The sequence below is a fragment of the Macrobrachium nipponense genome, chromosome 1, assembly GCF_015104395.2.
Source record: "Macrobrachium nipponense isolate FS-2020 chromosome 1, ASM1510439v2, whole genome shotgun sequence".
In the NCBI taxonomy this organism is placed as follows: domain Eukaryota; kingdom Metazoa; phylum Arthropoda; class Malacostraca; order Decapoda; family Palaemonidae; genus Macrobrachium; species Macrobrachium nipponense.
This window is the reverse complement of record NC_087200.1, coordinates 20,904,118-20,926,304: the sequence shown is the minus strand read 5'-3', so window position 1 is coordinate 20,926,304 and position 22,187 is coordinate 20,904,118. Positions and strand designations below refer to the sequence as shown.

The 22,187-nt window shown below is 49.6% G+C and overlaps 1 protein-coding gene across 2 annotated transcripts in view; it reads left to right on the top strand.

Annotated features, from left to right (window-relative positions):
* Positions 1-22,187, top strand: part of LOC135219156 (actin-related protein 2/3 complex subunit 2-like) — a 152,955-nt gene that overhangs the window by 28,100 nt on the left and 102,668 nt on the right. The gene's annotated exons all lie outside the window — the stretch shown is intronic.

Here is a 22,187-nt window from a genome sequence, read left to right as displayed (position 1 = left end):
CTGAAGCCAAGCTTAATAAAAATAGAGTTTTTCTTAAGAGCATTATACTGAACATGTGTCATTATCAGTTTCTGAAGCCAGCTTTAGAACATCATTTAAGAACCATGACACTGACGTAGGCCTAACAGAAGGTCTAAGTCTAGCACAAGCCTTGGGAATAGACGAGAAGTAGGAGTCTGTCAAGTCTATATTGAAACCAAATTGAAAAATCTTTTTCAAGGCTGACTTGTTTGTCGTAATAGTGCTAGCTGCTAAGCCTTTTTCAAATAAAGACCTGAAAAAGGATATAGCTGAATTGATTGTCATGATTCTAATACCTGATTCTCTCAGGAAGGTTGCTAACTTTTTGACTGCAGCATCATACTGTCTCAAAGTTGAATCTCTTTTATCAGATTCCAAGAAGAGAATATTTTGAGGATCAATATTCGCATCTCTTTTAGCTGCAAACTTCATGAAATCCATAAAGTTAGGGTTTTGGAGAATTCCCTGAGGAAGCGAACACAGTCTTCGTTTGTACTGACTGGGAGAGCCTGGGATTGGGAATTCGAAGAGGACGAAGACCCAGTTCCAGAATTAGGGGGTACCAATTGCTCTTCGGCCAGTCTGGGGCTACTAGAGCCACTTGACCCGTGAATGTCCTGAGTTTGTTCAGTACCTTCAGGAGAAGATTCACTGGAGGGAAGACATAAATCTTCTCCCAGTTGTTCCAGTCTAGGGCCAGGGCGTCCGTGGCATAGGCCAGAGGGTCAGGTTGGGGGCCACATAACATGGGAGTTTGTGGTTCGCTTGTATGCGAAGAGATTCCACTTGTAGACCTGGAACTCTCTGAAGAATCCATTGGAACGAACTGTTGTCCAGTGACCATTCCGACTCCAGAGGAACTGATCGGGATAGAGCATCTGCTATGACGTTTCTCACTCCAGCTATATGAGTGGAGGAGAGGTGCCAACTGAACTTGTCCGCCAGGGAGAAGATGGCTATCATGACTGATTTAGATGACGTGATTTGGAGCTTCCTGTTTATACAATGGACTACCACTGCGCTGTCTAAGACTAGCTTTATGTAGTTCTTTGGCGGACGTAACTTTTTAGAGTCAAGAAACACTGCCATTGCTTCCAGTACTTTTTATATGAAGCTGACGGAACTGGGGTGACCAGGTCCCTTGAACCTTCTTGAACTGAGAATATCCTCCCCAACCGCTTAACGAAGCGTCTGTGTGGATGGTAATCCCCGGAGGAGGAAACTGAAGGGGTACTGATATTGACAAGTTCTTGACTTTTGCCCAAGGGCGTAGACGATTCCGTAGAATCTGAGGGACTGAGGATAATTTGTCCCTGGACCTGACATTTGCTCGTGAGCACCAGATTCTGGTTAAGTCTTTCAGTTTGGCTTTCATCAAGATGTTTGTCACTGATGCAAACTGGAGTGAACCTAGAATTCTTTCCTGGGTTCTCCTTGACGCAAGTTTGTGTCCTAGAAATTGCTTTACTGACTTCGCTATTTCGCGCAGCGACACGAACTGAGCCCAGAAATGTTGTTTTATTGTGCTGATTACAACTGCAATCGTGAGTAAGATCAATAAATGTTACATATTTATGCTAACATTATTCAAATGAGTGCTGGGAAGGCTGGGAAAGATGGTGGATTGTCCGTGGTTAGACTGGCCAGCCTGACGATAGCCGCCATATTGGATTTCAAAACCGCCTTTGTTCCGATACGTAATACAAACCATCGGTCCTTTAACAATAGGAAGTAGCTAGCGGCAGCTGGAACGGTCGTAAGCTTCGAACAAGGGGAGAACGGTAGTTAACTGCTTGTCCGACAGTCGCGCGCCGCGCGACTGGGAGGTAAACAAATCACTTTTGCTTTCGGCCGCGGGTGTGAAGGACGTGTTCGTCATCGCTCTCTGCCCGCTTCATCGTCGTATGCTTTGTTTATATTGTGTTTTCTACTAATGGTTTGTTTGACTTGAAAATGAAACTGTAAGTACACTGTTTTCATTTTCATTACTTAATTATGAACCAACATGGAGCTATCGCCGTAGATGCGGCGATTTCCTCTCTGTTCATGAATTGAACCCTTGAATTATGTCTCGGTGCTGAGGGCGGGCGCTCTCGCGCCGAGTCATGTATTTTGGGCGAAAGTGTGTAATTGAAAAATGTAAGTACTCTTTTACATTATATTTTTGCCTGTGCGTTCGTTTACCGAGAGTGTGATTGCGCTCAGCACGAGCCTTTTATTTTGTATATAGAATGCAATGAAGTGGATTCGCAATTGCAATATTCTTTTCATTTTTCATTTTATTTATTTGCATGAAATTTAATTTGGATCAATTTTTCGTTCTTACCCAGGAATTGATCCTTACGATTATTTTATGTGAAAGTGAAATCGCAAGTGCAGTATTCTGTTTCATTTTCATATATATTTTATGATAGCATCATATTATTTGGATCAAGTTTCCGTTCTTACCCGGGAATTGATCTTTTCCCCTTTAAGTTCTATGAAGTGAATCAAGGGCAAGGGCAGTATTCTGTTTCATTTTCATGTTACTTTTCACTGCTGTGCGGGGGTAGGGGGAAGCGAAGGTCTGCCAGGAAGTCGTCGGAAAGCTCTCCCAGCGACTCCCTTGGTATCCGATTCTTCGTCTTCCTTCCTCCGCCCCCCGCTCAGCTTCTTCGTTGTATTTTTTGTATTTGGGGTCTTCCTTGCGTTCGGGGTGGGGCATGTCTTCCCCCCGTGCGGTGAGGGAACCCCTCTTACTAATCTATCTATGTTACCGCAGGTGCTACATCCGTGGGAGACGACCTTGGACAGGTATGGACCACGCGGCGGCAGGGCGTGCCTAGCATCCACGGGAACGTGCTGCGCAGGCGTCTAGCGAGGTCTGGGGCGGGTCTCCACTACTACCACGGCCGCTTATTGCTGCTCCCCCCCCTCCTGGTCTACACTCCCCATGCTGTGTCGGTGACGCCGTCTGCCGCTACTAGGGTGCCGCCGCCGTACCGAGGGGGAGTTGCCGGCCGCCTGCTGTTCGTGTTGCCTTGCCCCAGACTTCCGCTGTTCCAGCAGCTCGCCCCTGGTCCCGGACCCGCCAGTACCCCGGGGTCCGCTGGCTGCCGATGATTCTACGAGGCGATCGCTGGGCCTGCCGTACCTGCCGCTGATGTGATTCCCGCTGTTGGCGTTGGCTGTCCCTTCTGGGTCTACCGCTGCCGCTGTTCCTGCCGCTCCTGAGCTGGTTGCTGTTCCTGTCGCTCCTGGTTCCTGAGCCTGTCCCATGATGGTCCTGCCCACGGTGTGTCTTCCCCAGTCCCAGGTCCTTCCGGACAGGTGCAGTCGGTCCGTGTTGCTTCGGCTAATAGCCCCGGCTCCGGCCTGGATGGAGGACCTGACGACTGTCCTGCGTGAGCTGACGAGGACGAGGAGAAGAGGAAGCTGTCATCTTCGTCTTCATCGTCTGCTGCTGCCTCTTCCCCTTCGACTTCCAAGGCCCATAAGCCGAAGAAGAAGAAGGCTGCCTTCCCCCTCCCCCCTAAGAAGTCTCCTTCGGGACTTCTAAGGGCCCGTCCCACCCCGGTGGACGGGGGGTGGGGGGTCCTTCTGCTGGTCCTCCTGCTCCCTTCGGGAGACGGGGCCCGTCTCCCTTCCGTAAGGAAGAGATAGACGGGGACCAGAGGAGTAATCGGTTAGCTCTGGTACTTCCCTCGCCTGGTGCTAGCGGCGATGCCGCTACGTCAGGTTCCGGCTCGGTCTCTCTTCGTTCGAGAGATCCCGAGTGTACGTTCTCCCTCGGGAGACCGTGCAGCCAAGTTTCGGCGCCAGAGTTCGCTCGGCGCCAAGACGCGGCACGGAGCAGAAGGCTGGTGAGAGACGCTCAGGTGACTCTTGCCAGGCCAGCGGCCGCCTCTTGCAGCGACCAGCTGGTAACCCGGGTTTTCCCCCCCTAAGAAGGCTCCTTCGGGATCTTCTAAGGGCCCACGTCTCGCTCCGCGATTTCTTTTGGGGAGCTCTTCTGCTGGTCCTCCTGCTCCCTCGGGAACAGGGCCCGTCTTTTCTTCTACCAAGGAGAAGAAGACGGGGACCAGAGGAGTACCAGCTTCGGCTGGCACTTCCTCGCTGGTTCACTAGCGGTTCTGCCGCTAAACCAGGATCCGCCTCGGCTTCATCGTTAGCGAGAAGTACCGAGTGGACGGTCTCCCGCGGGGGAGACCGTCCAGCCAAAGTCTTGACACCCGAGCTCGCTCGCCGTCAAGACCGAAGCGCGGAGTCAGAAGACTGGCGGAGTGTCGTGCAGACGACTCTCGCCAGGCCAGTGGACTCTCTCGCAGCGACCAGCTGGCTGCTCGGTTGACGTGACGGTCGCTGACCAGCCACTGGTTGAGGCGAGGAAGGGGTCCCCCTCCCGCGGCCGTCGGTACTAGCCACGGCTGGTACCAGCGGCTCGATGCGCCGAGAGGACGCTCGCCACGGTCTCACCGCGACAGCGAGCCTAGCAGGTCACCTGACGCCGCTCCCCATCGGGACCAGGGCGGAGACGGTAACCAGCAAACAGCTCGCCTGACGCTAGAGATCAGCGTCGACGTTCTCAGCCGAGCCTCTCGCCCCATGGCGAGCGGCAAGGCTAGGCCTGCTGCTCGATCGCCACCGCGGATTGACATCAGCAGCAGCCCTCCAAGCACGCTGGTCCTGCCAGCGAGCTAGGGGGGAGCGTCAGGTCTGCCTCTCCTGTACCTTCAACCTCCTCGGGCTACACCGGGAGGAGCGAGGTACCTATGAGTGATCGCGAGAGGTGCGCCGCTCGCGATCCCGCTATGACGCCGTATGGACCAGGCACGGTTCTAGGACCGACCAGGACATACGCGCAAGTAGCTGGAGGCGACCGTCAGGGGTCTGCCGCTGTTCCTCCTTCTGAAGGAGGAGTATCTCGGGATCTGTTCTTGTTTGGAGGGACTGACGGTCCTACTCCGCAAGACGCGGTTATTCCCGAGATACGAGGAATTTGCAGAAGTCATTAAGCTGATTCGTCAGCATAATGACCTTGCGAAGGATTGCCGCTCCCACCAGCAGAGCCCACGTCTGCTCGAGTCGTTTTGGGGCCCGAGAGGGAACCCAAACCAAACCGACGGTGGGTCTGCCGCGACATCGGAGCTTGCCGATTCTGTCTCGAACCAGAGTCTCTCGTCTCCGGACAGAAGGCTCTCTCAGTTCTGGCCGGTCAATCAAGCTACTTCCACCTCCTCTACTGCGACAGCGGCGTTTCTACGTGTCTTCGGACACCGTATTTAAATATCTCCTTCGGTCCTCCTGAGAGGTTTCGACCTCGACGAGACTGGAATGAGTCGGAGGACGGTATCGGCTCTCTCCTGTCAGGTGTCGATCAGCCCACCCATACGACGTTCACAGTGGCGGCAGACCCTTACCTACAGTGAGAGTTCGTAACCCTCCGCGGGAAAACTTTTCTCCTGACGATACGTTTTCCCAGACTCTGAGAGGCCATCGCGCAAGGCGATGGCTGCTCCTACTCTTCTCCAACTGCTAGTTCCACTGGGAAGGCGAGCGAGTATCCATTTCTCCCCATCCCATCTCTCTCCTTACGGCTACGAGGGAAAGGGGAGGGATCCTACTGGAGATTTCTCTGTAGGATCCCACGTTCGGGACTGCGCTACCGGGGGGACCTTCGGGTCCTACCCGACGTAAGCCCGGTCCCCGTCGAGTTGAGGAATCCTGCCCCATTCTCGATTTCTACGGGAATCGAGAGGACCACCAGCCGATATCGTTTGACGAATTCGGTGGGGGTTTTTTCGCAGACTGCTTAGAATTCTACGGAATTTCTAGCGCATTCAGTGTTCGAGTTTTTTACGATCCCTCCAAACTGGGTTGGGCGAGACCACGGTCCCAAAGTGGCGAGACTAGAATCCCCGATATGTTACCACGATAATCGGGAACCTCGCCTATGCTCGAATTCCTGGAATTTCTAGCATTGGGAAGAAGACTGCTGCTGAAAGAAACTATCTCACAGTAGGCGACCAACCTGGAATAGAGAAGATCGGACGGGAATATCCAGTTTGGCTTGAACTATCGTCTTAGTATTCTGTTCACCATTGAAGCTCTCTTCGAGGAAGACTTCTTCACTCTCTTTGATAGAGATCGAAGGTGGTCGATCTCCAATCCTTATTTTGTTTTCTTGAAGGAAAGAAATTAGGATGGAGATCGTTGTTCAGAATCCTACAAATATACTACGTATATTAACCTCGCGACATGATTCTACTAAGCAGTTGAATTGTCCAAGGGGTAGGCGCATATCCTAGTTAATCTACGGATTGCGACTTATAAGACAAGTATTCTAATTGAACTGCAACTCGGGGTTGCCTGCAACCTCCCAGGAGTTTTCAGTTTCAATTTTATATACTTACGGTTTTGTCACGACAACACCATTTCAACTTTTATATTTACCGAAATTCGTTTCGCCTAAATATAATTGCTCGAGCATATCTTTTATGCTCGGTAGTTCTAGCCGAACGCATTCCTTCGTGGAATAATAGATTACCTGGCAACTCAGGATGACGAGTCAGCGAGAGCTCAGGCTCAACTACTGCGTATTGAACTGCCTGATAGCAGCTCAGTATCAGCTGGGCCTCCGAGATGCACGGTCATGTATGTCTCTCTCTCCCCTGCTTTGATTGACTACCGAACCGTATCTATGCCCAACAATCATGGACTTAGGTCTCTGATTAACGGGGATTCTCGCAATAATGAAGGACCATCTACTGCTGTGACGCTAGATTCCATCGCCTTCGACATTGCGAGAATTTCAACAGAGATATCTCTTGGACTCTTTCATCTTTCTGTTTACCAGCACGGTAACAGAAGTCTGTACAAGTCTCCGCTGCATCGCACTGCGATAATGCGAATGTTTTATTTTGCAGACATCTGAGTTTGTCTCAAAATATCTCGTATTCGTAGGTGTACAATTGTTCAGTGTTTCAACCCGAATTACAAGATGTGTCAGAAGACATCGCCTACTCTCCGACCTGACAGCTCTACTTCCAAATGTTCAGCCTATGAGAAGCAGTTCTTCAGGCGGCTTTCCCCTGTGTTTTCATTACTGAAGAACGCCCCGCTTTCATTGCAACTACGACTTCTCACCGGACAGCAATGAAACAGCGGTTAGCGTTTTTCAGTCATTTGTAAGCACAGGTTATGAATCTTGAGAATCCTTCTCTCGATTCATCTGTGAAGACGTAGGTTGCATTCAATATCTACCTTCGTCTTCAACGGTACATAGTGTTGTTTCTCCTTAGCTGAGATTCACAACCATGAGATGTTTTACCTTCAGGGGACCTTGGTCTCTAGAAGGCAATCGACTTTTCGCCTGTTTGTTGGCACATGCCTTAAGAGAATCATCACCTCGCTGTCCGGCATTGGTGACAAACAAATACATTATTTGTTTGGTCTCTCTGGCATAACCTTTAAAGGCGAAGATCACGTGACTTACTCGGATGCTTTGACAACTTGCCTCCTACCGAACGCAGTCAGTCGGCAGCTGTCAGAGCGCCCGAGTCAGTTACGAACTATGCTGTTGACTTAGTTCGGTTTGTTACAGAGGAATCATTACTTCGTTTTAATAGCTTGTCACAGTACCTATACCATCGACACCCACCATGGGAGTGTCGGTGTCCTATCCACTACCGAGAACTTCGCTGCATGGGGATAGGAGGATGCGAGAGACTTCGTGGCAAACGGACAGACCAGTATGGGTACTGGACATCACCGAAGTAGAGAAGAGGGATAGGTCATGCGACTATTTCCTTCTTTTCCTCTGAGGAACTGCCATGACTTCTCCTGCGAAGTCAAGCACCTCCAGGGGATGGGGATCCGTGACGCTCGATTTCCGTACCGAACTTCGTAGCGAAGACTCAGAACTCCGGGGCGTCCCTGACGATTGGTTCGAGTCGTTCGCAATCCCCTCCCTAATGGACTTCACCGCCTTCGATGCGAAGGAGATGCTGCCTTGTCCGCAAGAACTTCTCCGTGGCGCAGGTACTGAAGGCAGGGGTCTGGTCCAACCAGACCACATGCCCTTCCTTCTACCTTCGGGATATTGCCCACAGGTCCTTGGATCTTTTTCCTTGGGACCCGTGGTGGCTGCTCAACACGTTGTGTAGCGAACCCAGACCCTCGCAGGCTGAACAGCATCGAGTCTGGTGTGACCGTAAGAATGGATGAGTGAATGAAGAGTGTGACTGGCTCCTCTTCCCGCCATCTTTTTCTTCCCCTCTACCTGTGGTTAGAGGGACACGGTCGTCACCCTGCTGGACTAAGGACAAGATGCAGGTGAGCTACTCAACAGAGCCCCATCCTATCCCTTTCACTAGGGTATGGAGCGTATATCCACCCCCCACTTCCTCCAACAATGGGGAGGTAAGTGGGATGCCAGCTTGAGACAACCCATACTTTAGTTGCCTCTTGCAAACAGGAACAAGTTCTTGCTTGCTGGTACGAAGAGATACGCTTGCCTCTCTCTTAGTACTCGGCCCAGAGGTCTGACCATTGATCCTGCGGTGCACACCCCGATCAATCGGACAGAGGCTTGGATCCCTCCCTCGCTCTTACGACCAGGGAGGCATTCAGGGGATGGACGAACACCAGCTCTGTTCATCAAAAGCTCAGATTCCTCCCACCAAGAAGTGAGTCTTCCTATTGTTAAAGGACCGATGGTTTGTATTACGTATCGGAACAAATGACAATTTGTCGAAAATTGCATTTTTCCTAACTATACAAACCTGAGGTCCTTTACATATAGTCCCTCCTCATGCCACCCCTCACTCTGCGTATTTTGCATGGGCCAAAAGCAAAAGTGATTTGTTTACCTCCCAGGACAAGCAGTTAACTACCGTTCTCCCCTTGTTCGAAGCTTACGACCGTTCCAGCTGCCGCTAGCTACTTCCTATTGTTAAAGGACCTCAGGTTTGTATAGTTAGGAAAAATGCAATTTTCGACAAATTGTCATTTAAAACATATTTTACAAAGCATCACATGCTTATTTTAGTTTGTATGGGGCTTTCATATATCACATTATGTTGACGAAACTTCAATCTTTTGAATGGTATGCTTAAAGATGTAATTGTATTCTTGTTTCACCAATTAAATATTGAATGAATAACACCCGGCCAGTGTGATGACGATGGATCGTCCGTGATTGTTTACCCTATATATACATAAATATTAGAGCAATTTTATCATTATTGTATTACTATGACAACTAGAATTCATGGAAACAGTTTGTAAATGCATCGGCTCATGTGTGAATGGCGACTAAATTGACTATGATGAAATGTTGCTATTCCTAGCATACAAACATGAAAGTTTACATTTGTTTCAGGCATAGGTATTTTTATATATATATATATATAAAGGGTAAACAACCATAGTCGATCCATCGTCATCGCGTGGCTTAGCCTTATTCACTTAATATTTAATTGGTGAAACAAGAATGCAATTACATCTTTAAGCATACCATTGAAAAGATTGAAGTTTCGTCAACATAATGTGATATATGAAAGCCCCATACAAACTAAAATAAGCATGTGAGCTCTTCGTAAAATATGTTTTCAAGGCAGTTTTGAAATCCAATATGGCGGCAGTCGCATGACTGGCCGTTCTAACCACAGACAATCCCTTTCCCAGCCTTCCCAGCACTCATTTGAACAATGTTAGCGTATATATGTAACATTTAATGATCTTACTCATGATTGCAGTTGTAATCAGCACAATAAAACATTTTATTGCCTATATTAGTGAAAGTATGAAACTTTTTTTTCCCGGGGTCATGGTTTGAACTGAAATTCATTTTGTTCCGATACGTAATACAAACCCTCGGTCCTTTAACAATAGGAAGGTAACTAGCGGCAGCTGGGACGGTCGTAAGCTTCGAACAAGGGGAGAACGGTAGTTAACTGCTTGTCCGATCGTGCGCGCGCGCGCGCACCGAGAGGTGAAGAATCACTTTTGCTTTCGGCCGCGGGTGTGAAGGACGTGTTCGTCATCGCTCTCTGCCCGTTTCATCGTCATATGCTTTGTTTATATTGTGTTTTCTACTAATGGTTTGTTTGATCTTGAAAATGAAACTGTAAGTACACTGTTTTCATTTTCATTACTTAATTATGAATCAACATGGAGCTATCGCCGTAGAGGCGGCGATTTCCGCTCTTTTCATGAAATTGAATTTAATTATGTCTCGGTGCCGAGGGCGGGCGCACTTGCGCCGAGTCATGTATTTTGGGCGAAAGTGTGTAATTGAAAGATGTAAGTACTCTTTTTCATTATATTTTTGCCATGTGCGTTCGTTGCCGAGAGCTTGATTGCGCTCGGCACGAGCCTCTTATTTTGTATGAATAGAATGCAATGAAAGTGGATTCGCAATGCAGTTTTCTTTTCATTTTCATTTATTAATTGCATCAAATTTAATTTTGGATCAATTTCCGCTCTTACCCGGGAATTAATCCTTACGATTTATTGCTGTGAAAGTGAATTCGCAAGTGCAGTATTGTTCATCTTTTCATTTATAATTATAATAGCATCATATTATTATGGATCAAGTTTCCGCTCTTTACCCGGGAATTGATCTTTCCCCCTTTAAGTTCTATGAAGTGAATCGCAAGTGCAGTATTCTGTTTCCATTTTCATATACTTTTCACTGCTGTGCGGGGGTAGGGGAAGCGAAGGTCTGCCAGGAAGTCGTCGGAAAGCTCTCCCGCGACTCCTTGGTATCCGATTCTTCGTCTTCTTTCCTGCCCCCCCGCTCAGCTTCCTCGTATTTTGTATGTGGGGTCTTCCTTGCGTTCGGGGTGGGGCATGTCTCCCTCCCGTGCGTGAGGGAACCCCTCTTACTAATCTGTCTGTGCTACCGCAGGTGCTACATCCGTGGGGAGACGACCTGGACAGGTATGGGCCACTGCGGCTGCAGGGCGTGCCTAGCATCCACGATCTGCTGCAGCGTCTAGCGAGGGTCTGGGGCGGTGACCTTGGAGCGGTCTCCACTACAAACCTTCACGGCCGCTTATGCTGCTTCCCCCCGCTGGTCTACACTCCCCATGCTGTGTCGGTGACGCTGTCTGCCGCTTCTAGGGCCGGTCGCCGCCGTACCGAGGAGGGGTATGCCGCCGCCGCCTGTGTTTTCTTCGTGTTGTTGCCTGCCCCAGACTTCCGCTGTTCCAGCAGCTCGCCCCTGGACTGGCCGCCAGTACCAGCTTCCCGCTGGCTGCCGATGATTCTACGAGGCGATGGCTGGGGCCTGCCGTACCTGTCGCTGATGTGGTTCCCGCTACTGGCTTGGCTGTCCCTTCTGTGTTTACCGCTGCCCGCTGGTTCCTGCTGTTCCTGCGCTCCTGGTCCTGCGCATAGTCAATGCTGAGTCTGCCTATGGCTGTGTCTTCCCCAGTCCAGGTCCTTCGGACAGGTGGCAGTGGGCCGTGTTGCTCGGGCAATAGGGGCCCGAATACAGGGCCTGGATGGAGGACAGACGACTGTCCTGGCGGAGCTGACGAAGAGGAGGAAGGTTGTCATCTTCGTATTGGCTTGCTGCTGCCCTCTCCCCTCGACTTCTAAGGCCCATAAGCCGAAGAATAAGGAAAGGCTGCCTCTCCCACCTAAGAAGTCTCCTTACGGGGAAACTTCTAAAGGGACCGTTCCCACCTCGGTGGACGGGGGTCCTTCTGCTGGTCCTCCTGCTCCTCGGGAGCTGAGCCCGTCATCCCCTTCCGTAAGGAAGAGATAGACGGGGCCTAGAGGAGTATCGGTAGCTCTGGTTTACCCCGCATTGGTTGCTAGCGGCGATGCCGCTACGCAAGGTCCGGCTCGGTCTCTCCGGTTGCGGGAGATCTCCGAGTGTACGCTCTCCCTCGGGAGAACGTGCAGCCAAAGTTTTCCGGCGCCAGAAGTTCGCCGGGCCAAGACCACGGCACGGAGCAGAAGGCTGGCGAGAAAACCGCTCAGGGTGACTTCTCGCCCAGGCCAGCGGAGCCGCTCTCGCAGCGACAGCTGGTAACCGGGTTTTCCACTTAAGAAGACTTCCTCGGGAACTCGAAGGGGCTCGCACACTACGGTGTGACGGGGCGGGTTCTTCTGCTCGGTCCTCCTGTTCCTTCGGGAACGGGGGCCCTTATCCCCTTTTGAGGAAGAAGAAGAAGACGGGGACCAAGGGTGTGCTGGCTACCGCTGGTACACCTCGCCTGGTCTGGCAGCTCTGCTGACGTAAGCCAATGGTTACCGGCTTCGGTTTCTCGTCCGCAAGAAGAAGAAGTTCCGAGTGTACGGTCTCCTTCGGGATGTGGAACGGCAGCCCAAAGTTAAGACGCATGAGTGCGCTCAGCGTCTTGACCGAGGCACGGCGCAAGAAGACGTCAGAGCCGCTCCAGGTGGACTCTCGCAGGCCAGCGGGCCCGCTCTCGGCATGCGACCAGCCGGTACCTTGGCTGGGACGTGCGGTCTCTGACCGGCCACGGCGGTGAGGCTGGGAAGAGGTCCCCCCAGGTCCCCTCGACCGACTGTAACAGCCTCGGCTGGTACAAGCGGGTTTTGACGTTGCCCGCTCTGATGAGGACGCTCACCGGTCTCACGCGAAAGTGAGCTCTGCAGTCACCTGCGACGCTCCCACAGGGGACCCGGGCGGGGATACGATGACCCAAACCGCAGCAGCTCGTTCTGACGCACGGGACCGGGGTCGACGTGCCAGTCGAGCCGCTCGACACAGGTGAGCGGCACGGCCAGGCCTTTCAGATTCGATCCCCACCGCGGGTTGGTGATCGCTGCAGCCACCCACGTCGCTGGTCTGCCAGCGAGTGGGGGTGGGGGGAGCGGGGAGCGTCAGGTCTGTCTCTCCACTACCTTCAAACTTCCTGGGCTACACCGGTGAAGAGCGAGGGTAGCTAGGATTGATCGTGAGAGGATCGCCGTCACGATCCCGTCACGAACGCCGCAGTGCCACGTATGGTTTGGACAACCAGGACGTACGCGCAAGTGATTGGAGTCCGACGTCGGGGGGGGAGGGGGGTTAGTGGTCAGTTCTGTCTCTCCGATACCTTCAAACTTCCTCGTCATACGCCAGGAAGCGCGAAGGTATATAGGATGTGATCGTGAGAGATGCGCCGCTACGATCCCGTCACGACGCACGCCACGTGCCAGGTATGGTTCTTAGGACCCAGCCGAGGGACGTTAAACGCGGCAAGTGATTGGAGCAACCGTCGGGATCGTTGCTGGTCCTTATTCTGAAAGGAAGGAGGGTCTTGGGAGCTGCTCTTGTTGAGGGGACCGAAGAAAACTGGATGGTCATACTCTCAAGAACGCTGTAACTTCCGAGATTCATAGTAAACTTTGCCCAGGTTATTGCCACTGATTCGTCAGCACAACGACCTGGGGAAGGGATGCCGCTCCCACCAGCAGAGCCCATGTCTCTGCCTCGAGTCGTTTTGGGGCCGAGAGCCGGGAACCCAAACCGACGGTGGGTTTGCCGCGATCGGAGCTTGCCGGATTCTGTCTTGAAAACCAGAGTCTCTCGTCTCGGACAAGAAGGTCTCTCAGTTTCTGCCCGGCGAGCAAGCTACTTCCACCCCTCTACTGCGACAGCGCGCGTTTTACGTGTCTGAGGGCGACACCGTATTTAAATACTCCTTCGGTCCCATCCCTGAGGGAGGTTTTCGACCTCAGCGAGGGACTGGAATGAGTCGCAGAGGACGGTTATTCGGCTCTCTTCCTGTCGGTGTCGATCAGCCCCACCAGACGACGTTCACAGGTGGCGGCAGGACCCTTACTTTACAGTGAGAGTTTCGTAACACCTCATCGGGAAAAACGTTTTCTCTGAGATAGTTTTCCCAGACTCGAAGAGGCCATCGCCGCAAGGCGAGGCTTGCTCCTACGCTTCTACAACTGCTAGTTCCACGGTAAGTTGCGAAGCGGAGTATCCAATTCCTCCCCCATTCCCTCTCTCATTACGGGCTACGAGGGAATAGGGGAGGGGATCTTACAGAGTTTCTCTGTAGGATTCCACGTGTTGGGGGGACTGCGCTTACCGGGGCGGGGACCTAGGGTCCTACCTGACGTAAGCCCCGGTCGTTGCAGGAGGGGATCCTGCCCCATTCTCGATTTCTACGGGAATCGAGAGGACCACCAGCCGATATCGTTTGACGAATTCGGTGGGGGTTTCGCAGACCTGCTAGAAATTTCTACGGAATTTCTAGCGCATTCAGAGTGTTAGTGTTTGCTTACCCCCGATCTCCTAAACACTGAGGCGAGACCACGGGTCCAAAGTGAGCGAGACGAGGACTTCCCGCATATGTTACAACGATAATCGGAAACCTCGCCTATGCTCGAATTACCTGAATTTCTAGCATTAGGAAGAAGACTGCTGCTGAAAGAAGACTATCTCACAATAGGCGACCAACCTGGAATAGAGAAGAACGGACGGGAATATCCGTTTTTCGGCTTGAAATATCGTCTGAGTATTCTGTTTCACCATTTTGAAGCTTTCCTTCGAGGAGGAAGACTTCTTCCTCTCTCTGATAAGAGGACTGAAGGTGGTCGATCTCCAATCCTTATTTCGTTTTCTTGAAGGAAAGAATTAGGAGGAGACGTTGTTCCGGAATCCTTACAAAAAATACGTATATTACCTCGCGACATGATTCTGCTAAGCAGTTGAATGGTCCGAGGGGTAGGCGCATATCCTGGTGTATTTACGTATGCGACTTAGACGAAAAAAGTATTTTTCTAATTGAACTGCCAACTCGGGTTGTCTGCAACCTCCCAGGAAGTTCCAGTTCAATTTTATATACTTATGTGTTGTGCACCAATAACACCAATTTAAGCTTTTTATATTTACGAAATTCGTTTTCGCCTAAATAAAATAATTGCTCGGCATATCTTTTATGCTCGGGGTTCTTAGCCGAACGCATTCCTGTCGTGAAAGGAATACTTGGCACTAGGATGACGATTTGTCAGCGACCAGCTTACTGCGTATTGATTCGACCGAGGCATTTCAGTACCAGCTGCGCTTGAGAGGACGGTTGGTTATGGCTTTCTCACCGCTTGGATTGAATACCAACCCGTATCTCTGCCCAACAATCACGGACTTAAGTCTTGATCAACGGGGATTCCGCATACCATGAATGACCATCTACTGCTGTGACGCTAGTATTCATCGTCTTCGGTATTGCGAGAATTTTAAAACAGATATCTATTCGGACCTCTTCATCTTTCTGTTTACGCCCGGTAAACAGAATTCTGTAACTAGTCTCTTGCTGCATCGTATCCTCGATATAATGCGAATGATTTTTGCGGAAATCTGAGTTTGTCTAAAATATCTTGTATTCGGAGGTGTGCAAGTGTTCACTTCGTTCACCCCGGATTAGCAGATGTATTGAAGACCATCGCTACTCAACACCTGCCAGATCCTACTTCCCCAAACGTTCAGCCCATGAGAAGCAGTTTCTTCAGGCGGCTCTTCCCCGGTGTTTCATTACGAAGAACGCCCGCTTTCAGCACACCGGACGCAATGAACTGGCGGTTAGTGTTTTTCAGTCATCGTAAGCAAGGTTTAGAATCTTGAGATTCCTCTCTCTCGATTCAGCTGGAAGGACGTAGGTTGGCATTCCATGCATACCTTCGTCGTCAACGTCACATAGTGTTGTTCTCCTAAAAGCTGAGATTCAACGTCTATTGCGATTTTATTGCCATTTTTTTCCCACCCCCCCCCAAAAAAGGGCCCTCGGTTATTTGAAGGCAAATTGACTTTCCCTTGTGAGCTTATGCATTAAGAGAATCATCGCCGCGCCGTCCGCCATCTGGACTAAAACAAAATATTTTATTTTGTTTGGTCTTCGCATTAACTCTTTAAAGGGCGAAGGTCACGTGCCTTACCGGATGCTGGACAACTTGCCTCTTACTGATTCCGAACAGTTCAGCGGCAGCTGTCAGAGCGCCCTGAGTCAGTTACGAACTATGCTGTGGCACACTTAGTTCGGTTGTTCCAGAGAAATCATTACTTAGTCTTAATAGTTGGTCAGTATGAGTACTGTAACATAACCAAAGTCGAGAAGAGGGATAGGCATACGACTATCCCCTTCTTTCGTCTTAGGTAACTGCATGACTTCTCTTGAGAAGTCAAGCACAAGGGTGGGGATTTGTGACGGCTCGATTTCGTACCGATCTTCGTAGCGAAAGGAATCAGAACCCTTCTGTAAAAACTGGACGATGGTTCGAGATCCTTCACAATCACCCTCCTAATGGACTTCACCGCTCCGATACGAAGGCTTATGCTGCTGTGTACTGTGAGGCGCGACGGAAGCTGTCTGAAAGAAAGAAACTCGACCCCCAGGATGAGTGTGGACGCCTCTTCATCATTCTCTCGCGTTCGCAAGAACTTCTTCCGTTGGGAGGGCCGCAGGTAATTGAAGGCGGCGCCATGGTCCAACCGGACCGCATTGCACCTCTTTTACCTGCGGGATTATGCCCACAGTCTTGGATCTTTTTCCTTGGGAACAGTGGTGGTTGCCTCAACACGTTGTGTAGTTAACCCAGGACCCTCGCAGGATGAACAGCATCGAGTCCTGGTGTGACCGTAAGAATGGAGAGGAATGAGAGTGTGAACTGGCTACTCTTCCCATCTTTTTCTCACCTCTGACCTCTAGGTAGAGGCGACACGGTCGTCACCCTGCTGGAGTAAGGACCGAGAGCAGGTGGAGCTACTCAATAGAGCACCACCTATCCCTTCAGTTAGGGATTGGACGGAAATCCATCACCACTTCTTCCAACAAAGGGGGGAGGAATGTGGATGCCAATTTGATGACAACCATTCAATTTTATGATTGTCTCTTGCAAACAGGAACAGTTCTTGCTTGCTGGTACGAAGAGATACGCCTTGCCTCACTCTTTAGTACTTGGCCCATTAGTTGGACATGATCCTGCGGGCACACCCCGATCAATCGGACAGAGTTTGGAATCCCTCCCTTGCTCTTACGACCAGGGAGGCACGCCAGGGTTGGACAACAACAGTCTGTTCACCAAAACAGACTCAGATTCTATCACCAAGAAACGTGATCTTCCTATTGTTAAAGGACCGAGGGTTAATATTACGTATCGGAAACAAATGACAATTGTCCGAAAATGCATTTTTCCTAACTATACAAACCTGAGGCCTTTAATATATGTCCACTCATGCACCCTCACTCTTGCAACTTTTGCATGGGCTAAAGCCAAAGTGATTCTTCACCTCTTCGGGCAAGCTTTAAGCGCAACGATCGGAAAAGCAGTTAACTACCGTTCTCCCCTTGTTCCCGAAGCTGACGACCGTCCCAGCTGCCGCTAGACCTTTCCTATTGGTTAAAGGACCTCACGTTTGTATAGTTAGAAAAAAATGCAATTTCGACAAATTGTCATTTTTACCTTGTAGTTGGTGGTTTCATCCTTATTGCATCACAACTAAACTCACAGTGCTTATTTGATTGTTCTTATACAGTTTAGGACTTAACTCACTCCAAATGCACTTGAACTTCGTTTTGCTGGTTCCTGGTTCCTAAGTGCATCACTCCACAAAACCACAGTACGGGCAGACAGGAGTACGCGCGGTGTATTGTATGAGGTGCAAAAGTTCAGTTCCTTAATTGTTTACTTTACTCATTATTTAGTTTAACTTTACTTGTACTTCAAATGTTTATGTAATTCATGTCTATTATCCCATTTTTTACAACCAAATTAAACCACGAAAAATTGCAAATAATTTCTGAAGTACTTAACAAGCAGACGAGCGGACGAAAAAAAATGACTCACGTTGCCAATCTAGTGGAGCTTCACACATTATGCCAATGCATTAAAACTGTTTCCATGAATTCTAGGTTGTCATAGTAATGCAGTAATGCTAATATTGGTGTAATATGGTTATATATACTACAAATAGATACGCTAATTTCACTTATTCCCCGTTTTGTGTAAGCCTTATAACCCTGCTGGAGGGTAAAACACAAAACCAATTGGCAAACACGATTAAACAATTGAAGAGCTGCAAAGGAATGCCGTAGGTTCCCTTGGATAAGTAGTGGTTGGAAGTCGTGTTTAAGATGTTGTGAGAAAGTGCGGATTTAGCACATGGAAAGGGGAAAGTTGTGGACACAAGCGACTCCACAAACACGAGATGGGCATCATCTTCGAAACATTTTTTAGTTGTAAGTAAAAATTTCGAAAGGTCATGGGGGTAGTGTGCACTGTGTTGGCCACCACTTTCAAAACTCTGTTTAACCTTTAAAAATATGGGCTTTAATTTCTAAACTTCGTGAAGAAAATACTTTCTTCGAAAGGAGAGTAGAGGTTTGAGCTCCTGCTATCACCCCCAACAACTCATGACTGATGAACCATTCTCTGCGTCAGGACGGTTAAAGTACTTTTTGGGACAGTGCACAAATGCGGGGTAGTTCACTGAGTTGGCCGCATCGGTTGTTTACCTATATAGGTCCCCCATCATGCAGGGGGCTGTGTACCAAACAACCCCCACCCCTCCCCGCGAATAGTGAAACCCTAGAAAAACGCTGAAAAAGACAACTATTTTGTTGTTAAAAACTCAAGAAAAACGCACTTCAATTTTTTATACGTATATACTTGGTTTTTTTAATAGTATTATCACAAAAAGTGCATTTTATAATGAAATGATACAAAAAACCATGAATTTCTGGATATTTCTCATAGGAAAATACCGCTAATAGGCGAATTTTCGGCAAATAAGCAAATTTTCCACAAATAATGGGGGCAAATGTTCCCGAGAGAAGAATGTGCTACATAATTATTTAAATAATTAGTTAGACACGAGAATAAGGTTATGAATTGCATAAATTTATTCATGATAATGAATTTGAAAATATTTGTTGAAAAAGAAACCAGATTCCTGAGAAAAATCCAGCGTTTTTATTTTCCCCGTTAATATAGGTATATTACATACAGTGTAATATATATTGCATAAATAATTTAAGTTTGGCATAATATAATGGTGTCTTAAACAATAATGTGGAAATAGTACCTTATTTCAGGCCTGGTTAAAAACGTTCATGACATCTTTGATTGTCGTACAATTTTAGGATGAATTGTCATACTCAACTTTATTGCAGAAAATGGTGACTTAAATATGTACACATTACATATTTGAGAAGTTTACCAGTTATTAATGCAGATTGTTGTCAGCTATTTCTGTAATTATTATAATCATATTGCTCACACAATACCTTTATTATTTACATTTTGGGTATGTGAAGACATTTGCCTGCATGATTACCACTGTAGGATGATGCAATTGGCTCTGCTCCCTGGGCCACTTATCTGTTTTTGCACCAAAAGAAATTAATGGGGCCAAATGTACAATGGCCAGAAAATCATTAAAAGACTAAAGTTAGCATGAGGCCAGTTTTTTTTTTTTTTAAAAAAAAAACCAATTTTTTTTTTTTTTTTTTTGATTGTGAAAAATACAAATTTATACAATAGCTAGTATGTAAAAAATACTTGTTGATTGTAAAAAACTAAAATGGCTACTAGGCAGCATACTTACTGATTATATATTATAAATACTTATTTTTATGCATTCAACTTATCTGTCAGATATATACTTAGCTATAGACTCCGTCGTCCCCGATAGAAAATTCGAATTCGCGCACACTCTACAGGTATGGTCAGTGTGATCTACCGCCACGCCGATGGGGGGGGAATAGGAATTCATTCCCGCTTTATAGACAGATTTTCTCTATCGGCAGTGACAGCAACATGGTTGTTGTACTCCTGATTTGATTTTCGTGTTTTTTCATGTCGCTAATGATCTTCTAAAGCCGGTTATTTTGGGAGTATGGATCTTTGGTTGGCATACTCTTTCGTGGGAATGTTTTTTGGACTTGTTTTGATATTCTCATGAGTCGGATCTCGCTTTTACGGTTAGAAGACAGTGTGTTAACATGAGGGATGCATGGTCGAGGCTACCGAAAGCTTCGGTAAGACCCTCAAACCGTTGGTAAGCGGGTGGGTAGAAGGAATCGAATGTTCAATTGTTCCGAACGTAAATACAAACATCGGTCCTTAACAAGTAGGAAGTAGCTAGCGGCAGCTGGCAACGGTCGTAAGCTTCGAACAAAGCGGGGGAAGAAACGGTAGTTAAATGCTTATCACTATTCGTCCGGCGCGGAGGTAAAACAAAATCACTTTTGCTTTCGGCCGTGTGGAGACTAGGGGACGTGTTCGTATCGCTCTGCCCGCTTTTGGCTTTGTCTTTGAGTATCAGCACTCTTTCTGGTTAATTGAGTGTGTCTGATTGTAAGTACTATACATTTCTTTATTCATTTTGCAATATGAGTGATTAAGAAATGGAGATTTGCCGCGCCCCACAGTCGCCGTTTAGAGTGTTGTCCCGGGCTGGAGGGGCGTAGATGCGGCGGATTTAATCATCGTGCGACGGGAGCCACATGAGGTTTGTACCGTGACGGGGGCAGAGAATTGCTCCCGGAGAGCCATGTATAATTGTATGAATGGTCCGAGGCGAGTGGGTTCTGTACGAGGGGCAGGAAGAGGACTTCAGCCTCAAAGGAGTCATCGGGAAAGCTCTCCAGTGACTTCCTTTGTGTAATGACAACTTCGTCATCTTTCCTGACCTCCCGGTCAGCCCCACGTTCGCGCCTTCCCCTGCTGGGGGTCGGTTAGCGGAGTCCGTATCCTCACTCGATCCGTCGAGTGGTGGAGGAGGGGCGCACGCTACCCGGACTCCAGTTGTATCGGGGATCTTCCGTCCGCTCTGGGTGGGGTTCTTCTCCCCCCAGGCGCGAGGAAAACCCCTCTTTACTACCCGGATCTGTTGCTTCCGCAGATGTGCACAGGCGAAGGACGGGGACCTTGGACAGGTGCGGGAGTCGCTGCGAACTGCCAGGGAGTGCCAAGTATTCAGGGGTTGCTCAGCGGTGGCTGGGTCGGCACGTGGTCACTAATGGTCGGTAACACTACTACTACCACCATATCAAAACAACAGCATATGACAGCCGCCGCACCTTGGTACACGCCGCATGTAATGACGTGACGCTACGGCTGCGGTGCACAAAACCATTACTGCCTACCAAAGAGGACGGTGCCACGCCACCTAGGTTTCTTTGTGTTGCCGACCCCCGGACTTCCGCGACCTAAGAGTACCCCCTTAGGACCTGCCGCCAGGCCGAGAATGACAGTTAGCGTGCCGACAGGACGCCTGATCTCCTGTGGTTTACTGACCGTGCCTGACCGTACCTGTTGCTTGTCCTGCTACTCCTTCCTTGTCAGATGCGTACCTGCGTTCCTGCTGTTCCTGACCATGGTCCGTCGCTCCTGCTTCTGGTGGTGCTGCTTACAGTCTCAGGTTCCTTCCGGGACAGGTGCAGTCGGCCCTGTTGCTTCGGCAACTGCCCCGGCTCCCCTCCTGGACGGGAAGACCTGACGGTCTGTCCTGCGGAGAGCCTAGGCGAAGAAGAAGAGGGAAGAAGAGGGAAGGTGTCGTCCGTCCTGTCTTCGTAGTCTTCTTCGTCGGTCTGCTGCCCCCCTCCTCTTCCCCTTAGAATTTCTAAGGCTAACCAGCGAAGAACGAAGAATGCTGCCTCCTCCCCCCCCTAAGAAGACTCCGTCGGGATCTTCTTAAGGGCCTGTCTCGCTCAGGAGATGGGGAGCTCTTCTGCTGGTCTCCGGTCATTCGTAACGGGGGCCCGTCTCCCCCTCTGCAAGAAGAAGAGACGGGAAAGACGGTTTGACCAGACTCGGCTGTTTACGTCCTCACCTGGTGTTAGGCCGGTCTTCCTGCCGCTAAATCAGGTTCCCGTCTCGGCGCTTCTCGTTCGGGAGGAAGTACGTGAAGTGGGACGCTCTTCACGGGAGACCGTCCAGCCAAAGTTTTGACGCCGAGCTCGCTCGCCGTCAAGACCGCGGCGCGGAGCAGAAGACTGGCGACGAGGCGTGGACACACGACTCTCGCCAGCCAAGTGGACGCTCTCGCAGCAGACCAACTCGGCCTGTCGGGTTGACGTGACGGTCGCTGACCAGCCACGGGTTTGAGGCTGAGGAAGGGGGGTCCCCAGCGGCCGTGGTCCACGGATGGTTACAGCGGCTAGACGGCCGAACTGAGGACGTGAGGCCGGTCTCGCCGCGACAGAGAGCATAGG